At 42.7% G+C, this 23340-nt stretch overlaps 1 long non-coding RNA gene across 2 annotated transcripts in view; it reads right to left on the minus strand.

Annotated features, from left to right (window-relative positions):
- Positions 1-16779: 16779 nt before the first annotated feature.
- Positions 16780-23340, minus strand: part of LOC128109787 (uncharacterized) — a 34106-nt gene continuing 27545 nt past the window's right edge. For both annotated transcript variants that reach the window (XR_008217925.1, XR_008217926.1), the window contains one exon: positions 16780-18629. This is a non-coding gene — a long non-coding RNA (uncharacterized LOC128109787). The remainder of the gene's footprint in view (positions 18630-23340) is intronic.

The raw sequence follows: 23340 nt of genomic DNA on the forward strand, positions 1-23340 counted from the left end.
TGGCGATCTGTCTATGGGGTCCTGGGAATCCAGAGGTCAGTGCCCCCAAAATCCACAGTGACTTTTAGCTCAATGACCCGAGGTTTTTCAGGCACCTCTCTGGGTTACTCAGATCTCTGTGTCTTCAGTCTTAAGGAGGGAAGCGACAGGTGAGGCATCAGCCTGACTCAACCTATCAACTCAAGACAAGCAACCTCTGACCCTAAGTTTTAAAGGAGACAGATACATGATCGGCAGAGACGCCACCTTCCCTCCTACTTTAGTTACCTAGGGGACCCAGGTGGGGAGTCTGTGTCCTTCAGTAAAAACCAGTTCCTTTGTATCTGTTGTAATTGCCTGTCTGGAACTCAGCCTTCTTAATACCTCTGTTGCAGAGGACTGCTGCCCAACTGTGTCCCACAAAACTATAGCATTCCAGGGTGGAAGAAAGAATGTGACTATAGACAGAAGGATTTACCTGTCGCCCTAAGCCCTAGGACCATGACTGTTCAGTCACATGGCAGATGTGAAGATGTGGCTGGGCTTAAAGACCTCAGGAAACAATCCCAGATTATCCCAGGGAGCCCAGTCGAATCTTGCAAGTCTTTAAAAGGTGGAAAACTTCCCTGGCTGAGTTTAGGGCACCTGAGATGGGAGGGAAACAGAGAGGCATAGAATGTGGGTGCATTGGACCCACCATTGCTAGCTTTCACGACAGAGGAAGGAGCCATAACTCTTTGCGGACCGCCACGAGGAAGGGGAGACTTCTGCGCAACAAGGGTAAGGAAGTGAATTCTGCCAGCAATCCAGATGACCTCCGTTGAACCCAAGGGAAGGGACCCAGCCCTGCTGATACCTGGTATTATCTTGTGAGACCTGTGCCAGCCTTCTGACCTACAGAACAAAGATAATACATCTGTGTTATTTAGCTGTTACATTTGTGATCATTTATCACAACAATAGGCAACCAATATAGGATCAAAACAGTTTGGGAGATGCTAGATGGTCAGTCATGCTGATCACATGGTCACAAGAGTTACAGAAGAACAAAGCCAGCGGGAAAAGCGTGAAGTAAAACAAGGAGCAGATAACTTGTTCACACCGAAGAGAAAAGCTGCAGCTGCAGTGATTCACGACGCTGCGGCTGACCGCGTCACATGCTGTGTGCAAATAGAACTGCTGCAGACCTGTGGCACCCAACTCGGTTGTCATAGTTACTCTAGAAAGAGAAAGATGCCTTGACAAAGACCAGATTGGCTGCTTTAAGTGGTGAGAAGGTACCCTAAGGGTGGCCAGATGCTTCCACATTCATGTCAGAGATGCTTTCTGAAATTAGTATTCAGTCAGCTCACGGTCATTAACACTCGCAAAACAGGACGTCCATATTAATGATGGGCAACTTTTAAGGGGGACTTGTTCTCACATCTTAAGACCCAGGGAGATAAATATTAACATCAACAAAGCTTTGAAATGAGTATTGCCCCAAATTAAATGTTAATTACCGGCCACTTCTCACAGCCCACTTCCTATCCTTCTCTAACTTAATCCTTCTCTCTGTTCTAGCCACACTGGGACATTTGTTATGCCTTGGACATGCCCTCTTTATCCCTCAGCCCCAGAGCCCTTCCTCCAGATGTTTGCATGCTCCACTTCCTCACTCAACTCATTCAAGCAATGACCAGGTGAATGTAACTGAACACTATTCAAGAAAAGCCTGAGATTCGAGAAGGATGCGCTGGCATTGGCTATGGCTGCAAGAGTCTGTAATGGTTTCAGAGACAGAGCTGGGGAGCTCTGCATTGAGCATGCAGTGGAAGAGCCTCGGGCCTGGATACTCCTCTCCCTCACTCCCACAACCATCTCCAACACCGCCCCAGTGGCCCTCCTTGGTCGACTCCTGAGTCTCTTAAGCCATGGGCCCCTGGGACTCACACCCTGGGAAAACTCTACCTCCGTCTTTTTCCCGTATTTCACTTGAAGTCTGGCAGAAGGGCCAACTTGCAACACAGCATGAGCCAGAAAACCCACTTAATGCCCTTGGTTTCCCACGAGCTCGTGGCGGAGCGCTCCCGTTTGCACCAAGTGCTGTGTATTAAAATAGGCAGTTGGAAATATTCCTGGCAGATGGCGCTAAATATAGAGCAGTGACAGATTGGCCCCACTGCGAGGCTCCTCTCCTGCTTGTTAAGAGTGTGCCAGGGCCAAGAAGCCTTTCTTCTAGCTTCTCCTTCCCGGAAGACTGTGGCAATGACCCAAGCCAAAGCATCCGCCATGCTAGACATCCGCTAAGATTGAGAGGCGGGAGCTGCACCCGAGGGTGAGCCCCAGCACTCTACTGGGGGTTGGGGAAGCCGGGTCTCCCACAGCCCAAGTGCTGTGCTGAAAGAAGGGTGAAATCAGGAGCTCTCATAAACTGACGTCTGATAACTGGCCCCTCTAAAGGATTAACCGATGAACAAAAATCTACTGGATGGAAATGGAGGTGGTTTGCACAATGATTAAGGGTAAAGGTTGCAAGGTCAGGGTATGGAGAGTCCTGCTCTTGCCTCATTCTAGAGCCTTGAGCTTGGTAAGGTTGCTTAACAATGTGGGGCCTCAGTTTCTTTCATCTGCAGAATGGGTATAACAATGGGACCTACTTCACATGAAGATGAAATAGTGTAATGTAGGCCATATCTGGTATAAAATACCTTTCAAACAGATGGTAGCTATTTTATATAAGGGACTAAGGGGGAGGAGGGGAGAGAGAGAGAGAGAGAGAGAGAGAGAGAGAGAGAGAGACCAAATAACTAAAGGATGTCTGACTGAAAGGAATATTTTGGCCAAGAGTAAAACTGATGTTAAAAATATAGTCCCAGGCTAGTGAGACGGCTCAGTGAATGGAGGTGCATGGCATGCAAGCCTGATGTCCTGAGTTCAGTTCCCAGAAAGGAGAGGACAGACTCTCAAAAGTTGCCCTTTGACCTCCACACATGCACCATGGCATGCACACACACACAAATAAAACAGAAATAAATAAAATTGAAATATAATCAAGGTGCAAATTTCTAAACAGTTTCCCTGTATAAGGAGATTGAAATGACCAGCAGCACACAGACCCACTGGGTAGAGTGCTGGAGGGTAAAAGGTGGCTTCCAGGGGTGGGACACATTCTAGGGCTCAGAGCATCTTTTAAAAAGTTATTAGTTTATTGTACTGATTGGTTTGTGGTCCTAGGGATCGAGCCCAGGGCCTTGCGCATTCGAGGCAAGCACCCTCCCACTGAATTATATCTGCAGCCCTTTTTACTTTCTTGGTAGGTCTCAGGAGAGAGTCTCCATGAGTTGTTCAGGCTGGCCTCAGGTTTGTGACAGGGTAGCCCTATGCTTTGGTTGTCTCCGCCGCAGGCCAGGCTCCTTCATGACCACGTCTCTGGTTTGCTTCCGTCTCGTTTCATTTTCTCCAAAGTTTAGCATTACCATGTCTGGTGTTTGTCTTAGCCTCTGTGTTGTGGTAGCACCATGTCCTTAAGACTTCAGGGAGAGCTAGAATGTTCCCGACAACTTAAGCCTGCCCCTTGGAGTCAGAGGAGCTTTTCCCACACAATTTTCCCAATGGGAGATTACAGTGAGGGCACCATTTCCATGAGTATTACGCACAATGTTCAGGACTCTGGCTCCAAAAATGGCAGACTTGAACATGTCTTTAGAGTCCCCGCTCTCCTATGTCCTCATAACCTGTGTGAGGGCAGGCCAGCTGCCTTTCTACACATGCCCCAACATTCCAGAAGCTTCCCTCAGGGGCCACACGGACACTAGAATATGAAGAAATGGGATGGGATGCCTCTGCTCCACACAGTTATCCAAGGATTCAGGCTGCTGGAGGCTTCTAAGGATGCCTGGGTGACACCATCATCCGGAAGCTGTTGGAGAAGGCACACAGAGAACAAAGGCAGAAACAATGCAATGCATGCCACTTGCACTCACATGTGGTTGGCTAGAGCTTGGTCATGTGACCCTATATAATGCAAAGGAGGTCGGGATGTGTATTTTCTCTGGCTGTCCAGGTAGAGGAGAGAACATGGGGGTTCTGGTGCTCCAGACGGACCTTTTCAAACTCTTCTAGAACTATTGTCAAGGGACCAAGAGGCGTTCTGAGGAGGAACTCTGGAGAAATTTCCTGAAGATTTTCAAATTTTCTGTGATATTCTTGACTTGAACTTGCTAATAGTTGTCCATCATCAATATCTCTTCCTCTTAAATTGGAAAATCAAACATCTCAGTTTCCCTTCATTGGGGATTAGACTGTTCTGTATCCTTACTGCCTAAGTTTGATTGGCATGTGGGGTCAATGAGTATCTCTTTTTGAGGGGAAAAACAACCCACCAGTTATCATTTGAAAGAGAGCTGTTTCAGTGTAAGACTTGGGGTTTCATGCTGTATGTCAACACTGGAGTTTTAATATAAAACCTTTCCAATACTATTCAAACTTGTTTTATTAACAGGCTGCAAAGGAGCTCTGTAGACAAAGGGGAGAAGGAAAATGTCTTTATTTCTGAAAGAACCTGTAGATGAATTTCTAGAACCTGTAGATGAATTTCTAAACGGTCTTATTAAATAAAAAACATGGAGCCAGATATAGGGGTGAAAATCTGAGAGATCAGAGAAATAGGGAAAGTCACAGCTAACCTTACCTCACCAACTCCGCAGCTTCCAAAGGTGAGCTACTTCCTGTCTACCCACACCTTGCCTTGCTGTTCTGCCATGTGATTTGGTCTCTCTGTTCAGCTACATCACTTCCTCTTCCTGCCCAGCTCTGTCACTTCCTGTTTGTCTGTACAGACCTCCAGACCCCTGGAATGCTAGGATTAAAGGCATATGCTACCACTGCCTAACCTCTATGTTTAATATAGTGGTTGTTCTGTTCTCTGACCCCCAGATAAGTTTATTGGGGTGCACAATATAATTAACCACAAGAACCAGCTCTGCAATGACACGAAATAGCTTCCCAGAGTTTCAAGTGGGAAACATCACACACCTTCTCCATTCCTTCTAGAGTGAGTGATATGCATTGGTGGAATAATACTTGTGTGCTTACAGCAGTCTTTTATGATCATTTCAAAGACATTGAAATTTTCAACAGTATTAGTGGATATAAGGTATTAAAACCTAAACCAAAACACCATTATTGGTGAACCTTACAATAACATTGTTGCATGTACAGCTTTCTGCAGTGGTAAGATACAAACATTTAATAGTCACTGTTCCTGATGAATGCTTCACTTTTTTACCCTGTGCATATTTCTGATATCTCTTACACTTTATTACATTAGTTTTTTCCACAGACTATTAGATCTAGTTGTTGTTGTTGTGAATCAGAACCAAATAGATGGTTATAAAATACATATATTCCCTTTACCTACTGATTATAAAGGATAGGCTTGGGAAATGGTTTAAATATGAGGTGACCCCCCACCGTGAGCTCATGTGTTAGGGCCTACATTGTTGGGTCGTAGTGTTACTTTGGGAGGTTCTAAGAATTTTAGGGAGATGGGCTGAACTGGAGGAAGTCGTTCTCTAGGCTTGAGTCTTAGCAGTGTCTCTTCACAACCTCTTCTTGTCCTGCTTATGGCTCCCTGTCACCACCAGGATGTTCTGCCCAATCACATAGCTCCAAGAAACAATAGCTTGAACTTTAGTAACCATGAGCTAAGACAAATAACTCCTCCTTGTAAGGTTTTTTTTTCCTGCATATTTTTTGTCATAGTCATACAAAAGGTACTAACACAATAGTATTAACAAGTTTACTAGGCATTTTTTATGCATACCAGAATTTGAGTATCATGTCTTGTTTCATTTATTTCCCAGAGTCCAACATGAAATACGTATTTCATATATGCATGATGGGTAGATGAAAGGACAAATGAATCAGATAAAATGGTATATTTACAGGCTAGGGAGATGGCTCAGTGGTTAGGAGCACTGGGTGCTCTTCCAGAGGACCCAGGTTCAATTCCCAGCACCCACATAATAGCTCACAACTATCTGTAAGTCCAGTTTTAGGGGAGCTGACACCCTCACACAGACATACATGCAGGCAAAACACTGATACGCATAAAATAAATAAATAAATCTTGAGGAAAAAATAGTATGCTTACAAATAAATCTGCTACTGAAACTAAAGAACTAAAATTAAAAAAATCATTTTACAACGTTGATCGTCCTATTTTGCCAACATTAAATGTTCAGATTATTCTGAGAATGCAGAGTCATGGGTGGACAATGAAGCCATTACGGAGTCTGTCAGGTTTGCATGGTGACATCGTACTGAGGTAAAATAATTTTTATGAGAACACAGAGTGCTATTAGCATGGCCTCTGTGTTACTGGTGTTCCAGTTCCATGAGGTGTGAGAATAATTTATCTAAATAATTTATCTAAATCAATGTCAAGAGCATTTAATTCTTGCCAATTCATTGTCAAATGCCAGAGTCTTTACCAGTGTCCCCCCAAACAAAGACAATTGCAAGTTTCCAAGAGGTGTTGCATCACTTCCTGGATCTATCCCCCTATCCCAACCCAACACTCTTCTCCTTCTACCGCCCTGGATGCTCCTGCTCTGCATTTTCAGCCCCATCATCCTCTACTATCACCCCTCAACATTTTGTACCGGGCTCTTTCTTCTCTCCACTTTCTAGACTGTAACCTACCTTCATAGATTATAAATAATCACCATGTATTTATTACACATGGTGCCCAATTTGCTGCCCCACCCCCTTCCCTGAGCTCCAGCTGTGTACCTCTGAGAAAAGTTGATAAAGCACGGGCTTTACTTTCACAAGTAAAAGAAAAATAGCAGTCAATCCTTGAGTTGATTGAGCATATAGATTATGCAAAATGCCTTCACATGTCAAATATGTGCAAAGTGTCTAAATATTACATGCCAACCCCTCATCAACTAGCACATGCTCTGTTTTCCTTGAGATGTATAAAATAGCTCTCCTCAGTAGGATAAACATCAAATTTCAAAAGCTATGTCCAGATGTATCTGAGGGATAATGCCAATCATGCGACAATGGAATCTTACTTGGTTGGAAATCTGAACACCTAATTTTGCATCACCTACTGATGCTAGCCTCTTGGGCTCCAGAGAGACAGTACACATGCATCTCCATACTACTTGGAAGTTTAACTCCTCCTTGTCCTTGTTACTTGAGAATTAACCCCTACACAGGACGTCTGATGTCAGGAGGCATTCTTCTGCCTGAAGAAGGCAGGCAAACACAAGGTCCATGGCTTATTCCTCAAGACCTACAGCCACTTCTGGTGCACATACCACTTTAATAACTACAAAAATCCAGAGAGACAAAATTCAAAGCCACATGTGAAGGGGAAGCTGGGATTTCTCCTGACAGTCAATGGCAGGAGGAAGGAAGGCTTTTTAGCTCCCTCCCTTTGCCCTAGTGTGTTTCAGTCTTCTGTGAGTATTCCCCCATTTCAGATTCACTCCAGATGGTGAGGATGAGGAATCTCAGACTTGCCCAAGAAACCAGAAGCAGTCATTTGTGTGATGATGTATTCATTCGTCTAACATGAACGTTCGTAACTAATACATGTCACTGCTCTGAGTGCCAGTCACATATCAGCAATGGAAAGTTCCTACTCAGAGGGCCTTTACATTATAGTGTACATAAAACCTATACCAAGTCAGACAAGAGGCCTCTATCAAAAAAACAAAGCCGGGAGAGTGGAGAGAGATTGTCAAGGCATTACAGTAATCTAAGCAAGGCTTGACAGTCTTCAAAATGACATTTGGAGCTTTCGTATCACATTCTCAATAACTGATTGAATATCTAGGTAGAAAACCAGGGTGTATAAACTTAGACAACCCAGTAACGTTTATAAACATTCCACACAACAAGAGAAGAAGATGCACTCTTTTATACATGCATGGAACAGTCCCCAGAGTCAACCATATGCTAGGCCACAAAACAAGCTTCAATAAACTTGAAAGGTTTGAAATCATAAAAAGTATGTTTTCCAAACACAATTCACTTAAATTAGAGATTAACAACAGAAGGAAGTTTGAGAAATCACCAAGCACTCAGAAATTGAACAAGACACTTCTAAATAACCTATTTGTCAAGTAAACAGAAGGAAAACTTTTAAGCCTTTTCAGCTAAACAAAAATGAAATCACTCAGGGCCAGCAAGATGGCTAACTGATTAAAAGCTCTGTCATACAAGCCTGATGACCTGAGGTCCATCCCTGTATTCCACAGTGGAAGGAGAAAACTGACTCTTGCAGTTTGTCCTTTGACATTTGCATGTATACTGCAGTATGCACAAGTCTGCACTTGCTCCCATACACATCACACACACACTAACAAACAGTAATAATAACAACAACAGTAATAATAAATACATATTTTTTAAAAAGAAAACTTGCTGGATATGGATACGTAGTCCTATAATCCGGGCCAGCCCTCGAAGGATGGGGAGGCAGGAGGACTGTGAGCTAGAGGCCAGCATGGGCTGCTTAGTTAGACCCATCTCAGAAAGAAAATTCAATCTGCATATTTGCTGTAAGGAACTAGAAGCAGAGGAGTTAATTTAATCCAAAGCAAGTAGAAGAAAGGAAATGATAAAGATTACAGTAGAAAGCAACGAACTGGAAAAGATAATAGAGAAAATTCATGAAGCCAAATGTTCATTCCATGAAAATATCAACAAAACTGACAAATTTCTAGCTTGACAAGAGGACACAAATTACCAAAATCAGGGGGAAAGTAGGAAAACCGCTAACAACCTCCAATTAAAGGATAATGAATGAATGGCGGGAACAGTGTGTGCCAACAAATTAAATGCCTTGTGCATAATGAACAAATTATGATAAATACATAAATGACCTAAACCAACTCAAAAATTAGAAAATCTAAATAAACCTAAATTAAAGGAAACAAATTAGTAATTAAAATTTTTCTAAAAAGTAAAAGCCAGTCCCAAATGACTGGTATAGTGAATTCTAACAAATATTTAGAAAAGAAACACTTCAAATTCTTTACAAACATTCTCATAAGAGTAGAAGGAGACACTTCCACACATATTCCATGAACCCAGTTATTATGCTGATTTCAAAAAAAAAAGCAGGCATCTCAAGAAAACCAGCTTGCTATCTTTTATAGACACAGATTTTAAAAGTCATAATAAACTAAGATGAATCCACAAATATGGAAGGATCATATACCATCATCAAGTAGAATTAAACTAACAAACACAAGCACTTTTGTTCAAAACTATACTGTGTCATATGTGTTAGTTACTTTTCTTACTGCTGTGGTGAAACAGTTGCACTTAAGGAAGGAAGGGTTGGGGCTCAGAGCCTAAGGGCATGACCATCAAGTCAGGGAAGGCATGCGCACGCACGCACGAGAGACTGTGATAGCAGGTCACATTGTATCCCAGTCAGGAAGACAGAGACCCATTCTGGTACTCAGCTTGCATGCTCCTTTTCTTTCCATCCGGGGACTCCACTCTAAGAATGATGCTGCCAACATTTAGGGTGGGTCTTGGTGCCTCAACCCAGTCTAGACATTCTCTCAGACACGCCTACAGGTTTGTCTCCTAGATAATTCCAGTTCCTGTCAAGTTGACAATCAATAAATATTAAACGCCACAATCCTTGTTAACTTGGTTCTCATACATATCACTTTCAACCCATGGTTCCCCACTCCTTGTCCCCCTATAAGCTCATAGCCACTTCATAAAGCAAACTTTATTTAGTCCAACTTCAAAAGTTCCTGTGGTCTTTAATAGCCCCAAAGACTGTTTAAAAGTTCAAGTCTTTTTTGCAGTTCAAGACAATCTCAACTTTCAGCTCTTAAAGAATCAAAACCAAGTTACATAGTTCCAACATCCAATGGCCCCAAATAAAAATTCCTATTTCGCCGGGCGGTGGTGGCACACGCCTTTAATCCCAGCACTCGGGAGGCAGAGGCAGGCGGATCTCTGTGAGTTCGAGGCCAGTCTGGTCTCCAAAGCGAGTTCCAGGAAAGGCGCAAAGCTACACAGAGAAACCCTGTCTTGAAAAAAACCAAAAAAAAAAAAAATTCCTATTTCAACAGGGAGGGATAGGGTATAGGAAGACCACATCAAAATAAGAGCCAAGCCTTACACAAACACCAAAACCTGAAGCTCCACTTTGAGCGTCTGGGGTGTGTGATAGAATTCCCTTGGCTCCACAGGTCTGGGGTAGTCCCACCTCTCATTCTCTGGTGCTTGCAATGCACATACTCAGCTAACTTTATTCTGTGCCTGTAGCTCTCCTCAGTGGATGCTCTGGGGATTTTTAACTTACACTTCACTTTAAAGCTTTCTGCAATGGCCTCTCAGGGCCTCTTTTCAGGGAATCCAACACTGCCACACGTTGCCTGGCCTGGGTAGTCTTCAGGGACCTTAGCAAAAGACTCCAAGACCCTCTCTTACTCTTTCATCTTTCATGCCTGTGAAACTGGTACCACGAGGATTGTGTTGGCAAGTCTGCTGAAAACTTGAGATGTAGCCTGACCTTCTCGTGAAGACGCCTAACTTAACATTGGTGCAGCCATGACAGGCTGCAGACTAACAGTACTGGGACTAGGCCTCACCCTTACAATAACCAGGAAAAGCCACAAACTGTACCCTGCGGGAGACCAGTCAGAATTGAGACAAACAAGTACTAGATGCTCCAAGACAAAAAGGATAGCTTATATCACTTGTATATAGGTTGCCAATTTCCTTGTGGCAACGCCACTACCAATCACTGACAAGGCTTCTGTTACCTCACTCCTGCCCAATCAGGAGTTTAACCCCCATCTGAATTTGAAATTCTCCAACCCACCTCCCATCCTTTATTCCCTAAAAGACCTGCCATAACTGAGCTCAATGCTTTCCCTGATCCAACCACTGTGTCGGAACAGATGGGAAGCCCAAGCTCGATCTTGCAATAAAGGCTCTTTGCTTTTGCATATAAACTCAGACTTCTGGTGATCTCTTGGGAGTGGGGGGGGGGGGGGCGGGGGGGGGGCTCATGACATGGGCGTAACACTTGAACCACAATTTTAGCAGTCTCTGTGTGCCTAAGGAGCTGGTTTTGTTTAGGAAACCCCCTCGGAGGTATTCTCATTCAGGTTTTTTTTCTTGCAAATGAATTTGGATTTCTATAATTTTGAGTCCTTGATAATGAGGTCTTGCTCTCAGGATGTGTTTCTTATTGTCCCTGTATTGATCATGAGGAATCTTGTTTACATTTTTATTAGCTGTGATAAGATACCACAATCATCCCTAAGTATAAAAGCTACATTAGCAATGGGGAGGGGGATTTAGTCTTCTCTGAGGATGAGCCCCTAATTAATTATCCAATTCGTGTGTGTGTGTGTGTGTGTGTGTGTGTGTGTGTGTGTGTGTGTGTGTAATCATTTTAAAAAAGAGGTCATGAATTTGAGAGGGATCTAGGGATGTGGGAGGGGTTGGAGGGAGGAGGAGAGATAATGCAATTATATTCAAATTAAAAATAAAATAAATTTTTTTTAAAAAGAGCAACTCTAACGTACAATTACTACATCAGCAGCATGGAGGCTTTTTTTTCTCCGTTTGATGCACACATTGTACACACACATACTTCCAGCCCTAAGTCCTGGAGCTGAAGCCTGCACTCCATTTGCTAGTGATTTATGAGTGTCCCTGCAGAAGACAGCTCTTCGTCCTGGGCTAATTCATCACTCTTCCTCTCTCTCTCAGCATCATTTTCCTCACCATGCCTGTCACAGCAGCAGGCGACCTGGAAAGGGATGTAAAGACAGGTTACAGGAATGCAATGGTCATATGCATCTGCCTGGGAATCACACATCCACCTATTTTTTTTCAAAATGTGTCCAGGAGATTTTTACAAAATTTCTATAGCATGAGAGTAAGAGAGTTCAAGGGTGTCACAGTTTGCTTTCCTGTTGCTGTGATAAGATGCCCTGATCAAAAAAACAGCTTATGGGAGAAGGTTTCTCCTGGCTCACATTTCAAGTCCACCATGGCAGGGAAGTGCAGCAGCAGCAGGAATTGAGGGAACTGGTGGCCTTGTCCCCTCAATTCAGAAGCAGAGAGAGAAGGAAGTTTCGTGCTAGCTAGTGCTTAGCTTTATTTCTCTACTGTAGACAATCCAAGATCCCCAACCATGGGATGGTACCAGACACCACTAGTCTTTCTGTGTCAATTAGCATAAACAAGATAATGCCCTGTGGGCATGTCTAGAGGCCCATCTCCCTGGTGATTTTAGATCTGTCAGGTTGACAACACTCACCACCACAGGAGGTGAGCTCACTTTCTGCTGGTCTGGTCAGGGGCGCTTTCCTGGAGGCATTGGCTTGGTGTGGGCATTTGAGCTGGGCCTTAGCAGATGAGGGAGGCCTTGAAAAATGGAGGATTCTGAGGAAAGGGAGCTGTGTGAGTAACACCATGGAAACAAGCACTTAAGCTATGTGTGAGGACCCTACCAAGGCCAGGCACCCTCCCTCATTAGGGGGATCCAAACAGCAGAGTGGCAGTCTTGATGCCCCAATCTCACTAGAGATGCTCTGGAATGTTCTTTCTATTTCTCTTAGGAGGGCAAGCTCTTTCATCTAACTGTACCTCTGAGGTTATATGATTGCGAGATGCTTTGAAACTCTTCATTCTGTAGATCTATTAGGCAAGTATGAATGAGGCCTGTAGCATGGCAACACATCCCAGCCAGAGAAATAGTGGTGAGAAACGCAACTTCAGCACTAGAGACTAAGAAATTACTGGAGCTTCATGTGTTGGGGTGTTAGAGTTTGTCCACCATGAAACAGACTCCAGAGTGAACAGTAGTCCCCTGCCTCCATCCTTACCTGAGCTATCATGAGTTTCTTCATATGAGAATCAGCTGACATTGCTACAGTAATGGGAAATGCTGTCCCTCTGGGTTGAATCTGAACATTTTATCTCTTTGCAGCAAGGTTGAGATAGCAGGATTTCAAATTTTATGGGACTTGATATCACGGGTGCTGCTGACTGCTTACCATGCTTCTCTGTCCCCAGCTTCCCAGCACTGTGACAAGGAGCTGGAAGTGTCGATTTTTATTTTGTCTGAGTGTGTCAAAGAAGTCAGTCTATGATCCCTTGGCCCCATTGCCTTTGGGCCTGTGGTCTTCATGGCAGAATCACATTGGAGGGGAACAGAAAGAAGGGGTTGGAAACCAGGGAAGGGAGCTCCAAAGTATTCTTAAAATACGTGCTCCTAATGAGCCACTACCCCCAACCTCGCCACCAGCTGGAGACTAAGCCTTCAACACAGGAGACTTTGGGGAACAATCCAAATCCAAACATTAGCATACCCTGTCTGTAAAACAGAGGAAACGTTATCACAAGGTTGGTCAAGGATGGGTAAATTCATGACCAGCGCCTGCTATATAGCAAGTGCTGGATAAATGTTGATCTTCTGATTTTTCTCAGGGCCGCTCTCAGCTGAGTCCTTCCCTCAATTGCTATTCTGTGTCTCTGGAGATGAAAATCATACGTTCTCTGCATAAAATCACTTGAAGAAGTTTTTGAACGTAGGTTCTTGCTCCCTACCTTAGATCAATGCAATTAATAATCATCTCTTGGAAGAGGGGCCAGGAAGCTCTGCTTGGTTGATATAGCCAAGGGATTTTCATCTTCTTGGAATTGAAACTACCAATATAGTGTGTGTATTGGAGTATGGGTGAGATCACTGCCTTTGCTTCCATGTCCTTCTGTGTGAGCTGGATATAAAATCGACTCCACCATGGAGAACACCAAGTGATGTTCCCAACCACAGTGGAGCATCTGTGGGGCTAATGTCAACAATACCAGGTGGCCTGAAGACCACCTGACTCCTGATGTGTTCCAGTCTTGTTCTAGACACCCACCGCATGATCTGATATGTTATCAGATCCATAGTTATGATCAATCCCCAGCCTGCCGTAGCTGAGGGGAACCTGCTCAGCTACCCAGTGTTCCTTGAAGGAGAAAGCTTGGTGCCTACAAAATATACCTGTCACTCCACCAATCAAATCGATAAACAGCATACATGGGTCCTGCTGCCTTCTGATACGAAATGATCAGATTCCCTAGAGTATCAGTTTATCACCTGATTCATTACAAAGCTCAGGCTCATTGCATGAGACATTTGAATTTAATCCCTTCAAGTAACCACACTCCGGAACAGACACAGCATGTCTCATATTTTAAGTGTGATAAATTTCCTTCTCGTCATAGTAAACACAGTAGAAAATAACAAGTCTTTACATGTCTATAGGACTGTATGGTTAGCTGTCAAGGAACTTCTACACCTATTATCAGCATGTCTCTGATAGTGGAAATTAGAGAAAATAGACATCTTTTTGCCTTAAAGAGTTTATGAGAGCCACCTAACTCTACCTAACAGACTCTGGACTAACAAGATGCGAGGTTCTCCATACTATGCCTCCTGGGACCTGGGCTTGTCCTGCCACCCCACTCTGCCTCCAGCCTCTAGGCCATCACCTTGTAGAAGGGACGGCTTTGGGCCCACACTTTGAATCCTGAGTCTTTCACTCTTCCAGCCTTGCAAACTTGGGGTCACCCATCTCACAGGAGTGAGGTACGCATAAAACATGAAGCACTGTCCGTGGAACACAGTTAGCAGCCCAGAGTTAGTTGTTATATGCACGGCACAGATGCACTGTTGTTATTAGATCCAGACACTGCTGATGGTCACAGGTGGTCATTCTGAGCCAAACGGCTAAGATTCTACATGAGTCTCACAGGAGTCTATTTCTTCTCTGGCATGCCCTTTTCAGGGAAGAGGGTAAAATGGTTATGATGTTCTATTCTTGTCTGGTAGGGTTTTTTTTGTTTTTTTGTTTTTTTTTCTGGATACACTGAGGAAATCCTTTGAAAAAATTTATACTCTAGTTATCAAGAACCTGCATTGTATATGATACTGTGTTTGACATCAGGAATGTAATTCTTCTCCAAAGAACCAAGCATCAACTCTCTGCTTATCCTAAATCAAATGACCTAGTTACTCAGTTTTGTTCCATTAGCTTCTTGGTCAGTCTCTGTGGTATGTGCTTAGCTGAGTGGGCAAACTATAATCGAACCAGGAAAGAGGGCTGGATGAATTTCCCCGATTCTGCATGGCCTGAAGAATTTGTCCCTGGCCAATTTCTCAACATCAAAAAGTTTAGCATGAATATATTAAATAAAGGAAGAAATAAAAATATTGGCAACTGGGGGTTGGCAACAGTTGCAGATGACGTCATGTTAACTTTGATTAATTACATTCATGGAGCTTTTATAAGCAGCTGTCCCTGCTGCTTCTACCTAACACCTTCTTTATTCCAGACGCAACTCTTAGCAGAAGCCTAACTGGCCCTCAAGGAGACTATAAAACGAAGGAGAAGAAGCTGTCTTTACAGCTAAGGGACACAGGATGCCAAGTGCAGGATTATTCCGCAGCAGAGCCACATCCCAAAGATGAAGTGTGGTGGCCCCATAAGGGATTCTCCATCCTCATGAGCTTGGTCCTCTTCTTGCTGCCTCCTCTCTGTATCTAATGCCCTGGAAATGGTGGGAAGCCTGGGAACTCCTCAGCCCAGCCAAGACAAATGAAGCACGACAGAACAGACTGGAAACAGAGGAGGCTGTGATCTGCAGAGAAGGGACTCATGAGGGGAACATAACCTCAGAGAAGAGCTCATAAGACAATGAGTTCAAAGTATGTTCTTGACAGCACCATTTTTTGAGGAAAACCACACAGAAGGAAGAAGTATAGGAGGGTACATGAGAACCAGAGATACCATGGTGGGAACCATGATGGAGTATTACACAGTTACTAAAAAGACCAAATTTATCAGCTGCAGTGGGGAAATGCTTATAAAGAACATTATGGAGTCACAGCAATCCCAGTTAACATCTGTCTACATTCAAATAGTAAACAAAATGTTGTGAGAACCCTCATAACCTGAGAGATCAAATTCTTAATGGATCTATCATGTCTCAGCTTAAATAGACCACATTTCTTTGTCGGGGGCATCCCTTAGCCTGCAAACCTCTCTTTAGCCTCCTGGACTGGCCCCATACTTCTGAGTCTCCTCCTTAACCAAGTCCCATGTGCTTTCTGAGGCTCTTGCTCTGCCTGTTCACATTTGACAGCACAATCCCTCTCCTTTTTCTGTTTCAGCCACACAGTCCTTCGGACCCTCAGAACCTCAGAGGTCTTGAGGTCTATGCACTTCCTACTGCCTGGAGGTTCCTGGCCTCAAGTCTACGAACTTCACAATTTCATGGTCACATGACCCTACCATTATCTTAACACCCGGCAGCCTGCTTGGTTAGATTCAGAGCCCCTGAAAACTTTGTAATTATACATGAATCATGGTTTCTCCTAAATGGATGGGAAGCTTCATGAGGAACATGATGCTTAGTCTTATTTTGCCATCTTGATTGGAATGAAAAGCTTACATCCTTCAGGCAGTAGAATTCTCCTGTTCTGACTGCCTTTGGACCAGGACACTGGCTTCTTCCCATCTCAAACCAAACCCGGCTGAGTCTCAAGCTTGCTGGTCTTCGGACAGTTACCCCCCTCTCCTGGGCTCTCACATGGTTATGATTCAGTCTGCAAATTTTGCCATTTGCTTGATTCCTTTCCATGAACGACCCTAGAGATAAATATGTTCTTTTGTTTGTGTTTTTCAAGAGGACCCTGCCTAATATAAAAAATACTCTGGGCTGCTTGCAATCATATACCAATATAGTGATTGCTCAGGCTGATTGTATAATAAGATTTTATTGAATAAATGTATCAATAGATAGATGAACATAGGAATGCAAATACAACTCAGTGATAAAAATAATTTTACACAATATATGTAGCATATGTAGGTTATTGAACATCTACCTATACTCATTTGGTGTGGACACATCTTCAGAGCCATTTCAAATATAATAAGTGAGTTTCTTCCTCATTCTTAGACTGCTATGAGGTTGGCATTATTCCAGCTTCACACCTGAATAAAGGGAGAGTCTCAGAAGTTATCGAATCTGTCCATGCTCACACAGTGAGCCAAAGCACAGAACCAAGTCTGGGATGAAGACAAGCAAGGTTGACCCTTTACCACGGTGGCTATGTGGACAGTACAATGGCTGCTGGAGAGTGCTGGAGGGCTTGGAGGGGGCAGAAACAAGACCGCACCCTTTCTTCCTGCGGCTCGGGAATGGTGAGAGGTAATAGTGCTCCAGTCTGGGAAGGTGATGCTGGTCCTGCTGGTGGGGTTGCAATGGTGAAGTCATGGTTGATGAAGTTTAGACATGGCTCTTGGCTCATGCAGACTTCCAATGCAGTCTGCGGTTGTTGTTGCCTCATTTCGGGGGGATTCTGCTGATCATACAGTAGTCATATCAGACTCAATTAAGAGAGTCACATTATGTAGTCTCATGGCCACCACACCTACCTGCAACACAACAGAATGGCTTGAGCATGAGTTGAGCCCCAAGGTGTGGTCAGAAAAGCCAAAAGACACAGAGACATCGAGGAGAGTCTACAGTATATACTGACATAATGGCCACTCTCATGAGCTGTGACCAACTGAATATTCACAAAAATACATGCTCAAAGGGCAGCCACAATAGGGGAGAGAATACTACATAAAGTAACCAGGGAGCAAATGAAAGGTTAACTCTCAACTTGGATACACATGGCCTTTCCCTGTACCACGTGCATGTCCTGCATGGTTTTCGTCAATTCAACTTCCACAGCTTGGTGAAGTCTTCATCTTCTTCCTAGGCCCTGTCATCAGCAGTTATCTCTAAAGAGCCTGACGACAGCTGTATCTGCTGGGGAAACCACAGCCTCATGTATCTCTCTTCCGAGCATCCTTAGCCTGTGATATATATACCACTGCTCAATGAGATGCGTTTCCCAGGCCAGCATGGCAGGGACCGGTTTTCTCTTCCCTGACATCAGCTGCCTCTAGACAAATGGCATGAAGTAGCAGATGTTGATGACATAGGCCCAGCAGTAAGATTTATCACATACTGCCTACTAAATGATAATATTAATAATAAATTAGTTGAATGTTCATTTCTTCTCTTGTGATCTTATAGTCTTAAATTACTAAATTTTATATTATGCATTTGTATTACTAAAGTAATGACAGTTGATTACTTGAGAGGCATTAAAACAACTCTAAGAATGAAAACAAATTAGAACAAATTTAGTAGTGAGCTACCATTTTTATACCTTGTCTATGTTCCATTTTCTATCTCTATACTAATAAGCAGAACGGGAGTCAAGATGCCAGTCATGGTAGAGTTGGAAGTCAGGAAGTGAAGGTTTTTGCCAATGATGCTGTAACTAACCATGTGGACTTAAAGTCTCCTTGCCTTGTTGGGATTCGGTTTCTTGTCTATAAGCAAGTAAAGAGTGACCTAGACATGCAGGTGGAGAAGGCCTCATCTTTGTACCAAGTGCCTTTGTGCTGTGTCTTATCACTTTCTTCATTAGTGGCGATTCCAGTTCTTGTTTGAGGTTGTAATTCGTTTTGTTTTTAAGCTCCATGATGTTCTCATCCTCCAGTTCTCAACTTGTCATCCCTCAGAGAAGGTTCTGTATACTTGTACTGTTTGAAAGGTAAAATAGATGTAGATGATTATACATGCATACGTATATGCATACCCTCTACTGTTTGAAAGGTAAAATAGATGTAGATGATTATACATGCATACATATATGCATACCTTCTACTGTTTGAAAGGTAAAATAGGCTTGGAGGGATACTGCATTTAAAGAAAGAAAGATCTAAGAAAAAGACAGGAATGAGAGAGTGTGCATGCCTTTTTTAACTACTCAAGAAAATGTCATTTTTAAGCATCTATAAAGCTTTATTAAATTTATCAAGGACTACATCAATTGTGTATAAGTCAATTCAATCTACAAAACAGGAACTATTCCAATCATTCTGTTCACAAGACAATATAATTAAGTTAAACTATAAAAGTTGCAATAAACAATAGTTTCATTCTTATGCTGGACTTTTCCCTTGATACCAAAAAAAGCTCCTGGTAGAAATAAATAAATATCCATCAAATCTGTAAGAAAAACCCTACGGAAATGCTAATTCATCAGAAGTTTGCATGAACATTTTTCCCTCTCATTTCTGCTTTTAACAGTCTTCTAGAAACAGAACTAAAGTTTATCTTCTCAGTTTAGCTAAAATTCTCTGTGGTGTGCTCAAGTATAAAGTGCATTGGTGCTCGAACAGAACAAACCCATCATCCTTTAAAGGCTCCGAGAGTGGGTACCTTTCCCACCATCATCCTCAGAACAAACCCATCATCCTTTAAAGGCTCCGAGAGTGGGTACCTTTCCCACCATCATCCTCAGAACAAATCTATCATCCTTTAAAGGCTCCGAGAGTGGGTACCTTTCCCACCATCATCCTCAGAACAAACCCATTATCTTTTAAAGGCTCAGAGAGTGGGTACCTTTCCCACCATCATCCTCAGAACAAACCCATCATCCTTTAAAGGCTCCGAGAGTGGGTACCTTTCCCACCATCATCCTCAGAACAAACCCATTATTTTTTAAAGGCTCAGAGAGTGGGTACCTTTCCCACCATCATCCTCAGAACAAACCCACCATCCTTTAAAGGCTCAGAGAGTGGGTACCTTTCACACTGTCATGTTCAGCTTAAAATCAGACAGTATGAGCTACCTGAAAACTGGCCCAATGTGTAATGCTTACTATCTATGGAGAGACAAAGTGCTATTTCACTAACACACACACACACACACACACACACACACACACTACTTAGACTAGACTTAAGCCTGAGTAAGTATTATGCAATATTTTTCACTTTAGTGCGTATACATATCCTTCAATTCCCTCCACTTCGCTATTCTACAGAATATCAATTTATTTAAGTTACAATTTATTTATTTAAGGATGATTTTCCCCAAGAGAGACTGAGAGAAGTCTAACATGAGATTCAAACAAATAAATAATATTCTTGTGTGATAAGCTCCATGGAGATGCCACTAAATCCCGCTACATGTGGGAACTTGCGCTCTGTATGTGGGCATGCTGCAGACACTATTGTTCTGATTAAATTGATTCTGCATCAAACATCAATGATGTTTTTCTGTTCCCTCCTCCCTTATTCTTAGGGGAAAACAATCCTTGGGACTTGTTTTGTAATGGTTACTTTATAGGAAGGAACTCTGAAGTTACTTAAACATTTAGCAATCGTGTTTACAATTAAAGGTGATAACTTATCATCGTGGGATTATTAAAAAAAACTTAGAGAAATTTTAAGTGGTATTTAATACAGTCCTATATACTGTGAGCCTGAATACTGTATCCTCTTCAATTTCCTATTGGCAATATTTTACTTCATGATTAATGTTTTCAAGGCACAAAATAAGGGAATAATTTCTCTAATCTAGACATATAGCCTCTCCAAAGCTATTTTATTCTCAATTTCCTGATGGAAAATGGATGTATTTGCTTTCTTAGATCTGGAAAATGAGGTAGTCAACACATTTGGTATTTTGTTTATTCTCCCATCGGGGACAGACCTCATCTATCGTTTTATTATGTATGAAAATGAACTGTTAGCACAGTCCATCGCCAACTAATACTTCCCAGTTTCATAGACTCCTTGACAAACAGCATTTCCCCTCTCACTGTGAGGTAAAGGCTCCAGCACGATAAAGTTTTCTTATATATTTCAAAATACCAAGAAATTTAAGACCTAGACAGAACAAAGTATCCAATAAAACCTGTCTCATCACCCACAATAGCAGGAAAGTTCCTGTAATTTTTTTCACACAAGATCATTTTGGACATCTAGACACGATGGCGCAAACTTGTAATCCTAGCATGTGAATGGCTGAGGCAGGAGAATAGCCAGCTTGAGACTAGCCTGCACTACATGGGGAGTTCCACTCCAATAATCTTGGCATTTATGAAACGTCACAGGGAACCCCACTAATGTTAATTTGTACAATTTAGCAAGCAATATATTAATAATTATAATAGAAGATGACTTTGGATCATTTCCCTTTGTCCAGTTGACACAAATATAATTTCACATACGGAATACAGAGTGAATTCCAGTTTAAATGAATCTGTATTATTGATATGTAACTTACGATATATTTATTGTAGCATTTCAAAAGAAAAAGTTAAGACCCGTGTCAGGTTCTGAAGATATCATTAATTAGAGAACAGTGGAGATGCACACACTTTCAGTGTGTTTTTATTAAATATACACTTTATCAACAATGGAAAAAGCTATTATGATAAAACCTTAGGAACACTGTCACCTTTATTACCTAATTTTACAACGTATGCTGTGGAGTTTTTGATAGAATAGCAGGTGAAAACTAGGGAGTAGCATAGAAATGTAGAGTCGGGAGCAATGTTGGGAACACTCAGAGAGAGAGAGATGACCGCTAATACGCGTAAGAGCTTAATGTTTCTGTCACATTGTTGCTTCAGGCTGACTCAGGAGCAGGAAGTCCTGCTTCCGAATGCAACGTGCCCCTAATGTTACTAACAACAACCACGACTTAATTGCTGACTGTGGGACAAGTTTGTCCTTGTTTTCTACACATAGACACATAGATCCTTATTCATTATTAAATAATAATTTTAATCTTCACTATATTCTTTTATATTTCCCAAAGAAGTGTGAACAAGAACTCACAAAGCCTCTAACAACTCCTGCTGTCTGTACCAGGCAGAAACTGTCTCTCCATTCACCCTCCCTGCAATCGCCAAAACGCTAAGGCATCAAAACCATCAAGTAGTTTTAAACAGAACAGGCCACTAGCAAACAGTCACTGAGAGAAAAATTAGTGCTTACCACTACTTTTTCATATTAAGAGGTAAGAAAACGTAAAATCCGAAATCAGTAAGTCCGCTTGAAATGAAAAAGTCATGATTGTCCTTCTAAATGTGTCAGAGGCGTACAGTGACAAATAGAATAGAATTCCAATGATGAAGAGAATGGTTGGAGATATTACAGAGCCCAGAAGGAATGTGTCATGTTATAGAAGAAAAGATAAGCAACAACAGTCTGAAGTAAGGGCCATTGCCACTTCACAATGTCCACAGAAAACTTCACAAGAGGACAGTGTCGAAGGCCTCAGCATAGGATCTCACTAACTCGGCACTGGATCAGGGTGTGTGGGAAGTGGACAGAAGACAACAGAAAATAATTACTGGGGGGCACTGTTACCACCTGCAATTGCAGAGGACTTGAGGATCCAGCTACAAAATTTGTACATGCGATAATTATTGATAGATGGGGGTGGTGGAGAATTTTGAAAAATTTTAGGCAAGTTTTCTGAGTAAACCTTTCCTTCCTAGAGTATTGCCACATTTCTTAGTTCATTCATTTCGTTACACTTCTAGGCTGACTCCATTTCTTAGCTGTTGTGAGCAGTGTAGAAATAAACATGGACGTGCACATGTCTCTGGGGTAATGGTGACTCGGAGTCCTTCAGGAGCGGTATAGCCGGGCTGTACAGTGGTGTTGCTTGGTCTGTGTTCAGTTCAGTGAGGTGCCTTCCCACAGGTTTCCAGTGGCTGTACCAGCTTTCATCCACACATTAGCGTCACTGCTGCCCCATAGCGATGTCATGAGTGTCACATGGCCATTTCAGTACCGCCACAGGTTCACAGAGGAATTGGGAGGCTGGTGACTTTGTCAAAATTAGCCTAAATTTTCTACCTTCCAGAGTCGACATCATTGACCTCCCCACATTCCTGCAAGCCTTTGAACCTGACATCAACATTTCACATATGGACAACTTAAAGAGGCTTTTGTTTATTTGTTATTGAGCCTTGAAATATTAGTTTTGGTCCCAGGAGCGAGGCTAATGTTCCAAGTTCTAGTGCACACATGTGTGTGCAAAGCTCCTGGGTGTTTACATTTTATGTTTATGAGCCCAATAAGTGCAACTGCAGACTAGCATGTCAATTGCTGCATGCTACACATTAGGGTCACTGCGGATGTAGTCTCCTAAAGAGAGCAGGTTTGTGAGAAGCCATTAGAGCCACATGAGATTGGCTATGCTACTGTACTAACACTGAACAGGCTCTCTGACCCCTTTGGCTTTCAGCCTGTCTTCGCCAATGAGGTCAGTTTCTTGCAGACAACAAAACTTAGACTCCAGAGAGTTAACCCTGATGTTTCAGGAAGGGCTTAGTGAAAGAGTCGGTTCCTGTGGGTGGGATAGGATGGGGTGGGATGGGATGGGATGGGATGGGGTGGGGTGTATGTTTGTGGTGAGTAATGTGGTGGGGTGAGATGATGTGGT

This window comes from Peromyscus californicus, unplaced genomic scaffold (assembly GCF_007827085.1).
Source record: "Peromyscus californicus insignis strain IS unplaced genomic scaffold, ASM782708v3 Scaffold_14__1_contigs__length_90479793_seg_2, whole genome shotgun sequence".
Taxonomy (NCBI): domain Eukaryota; kingdom Metazoa; phylum Chordata; class Mammalia; order Rodentia; family Cricetidae; genus Peromyscus; species Peromyscus californicus.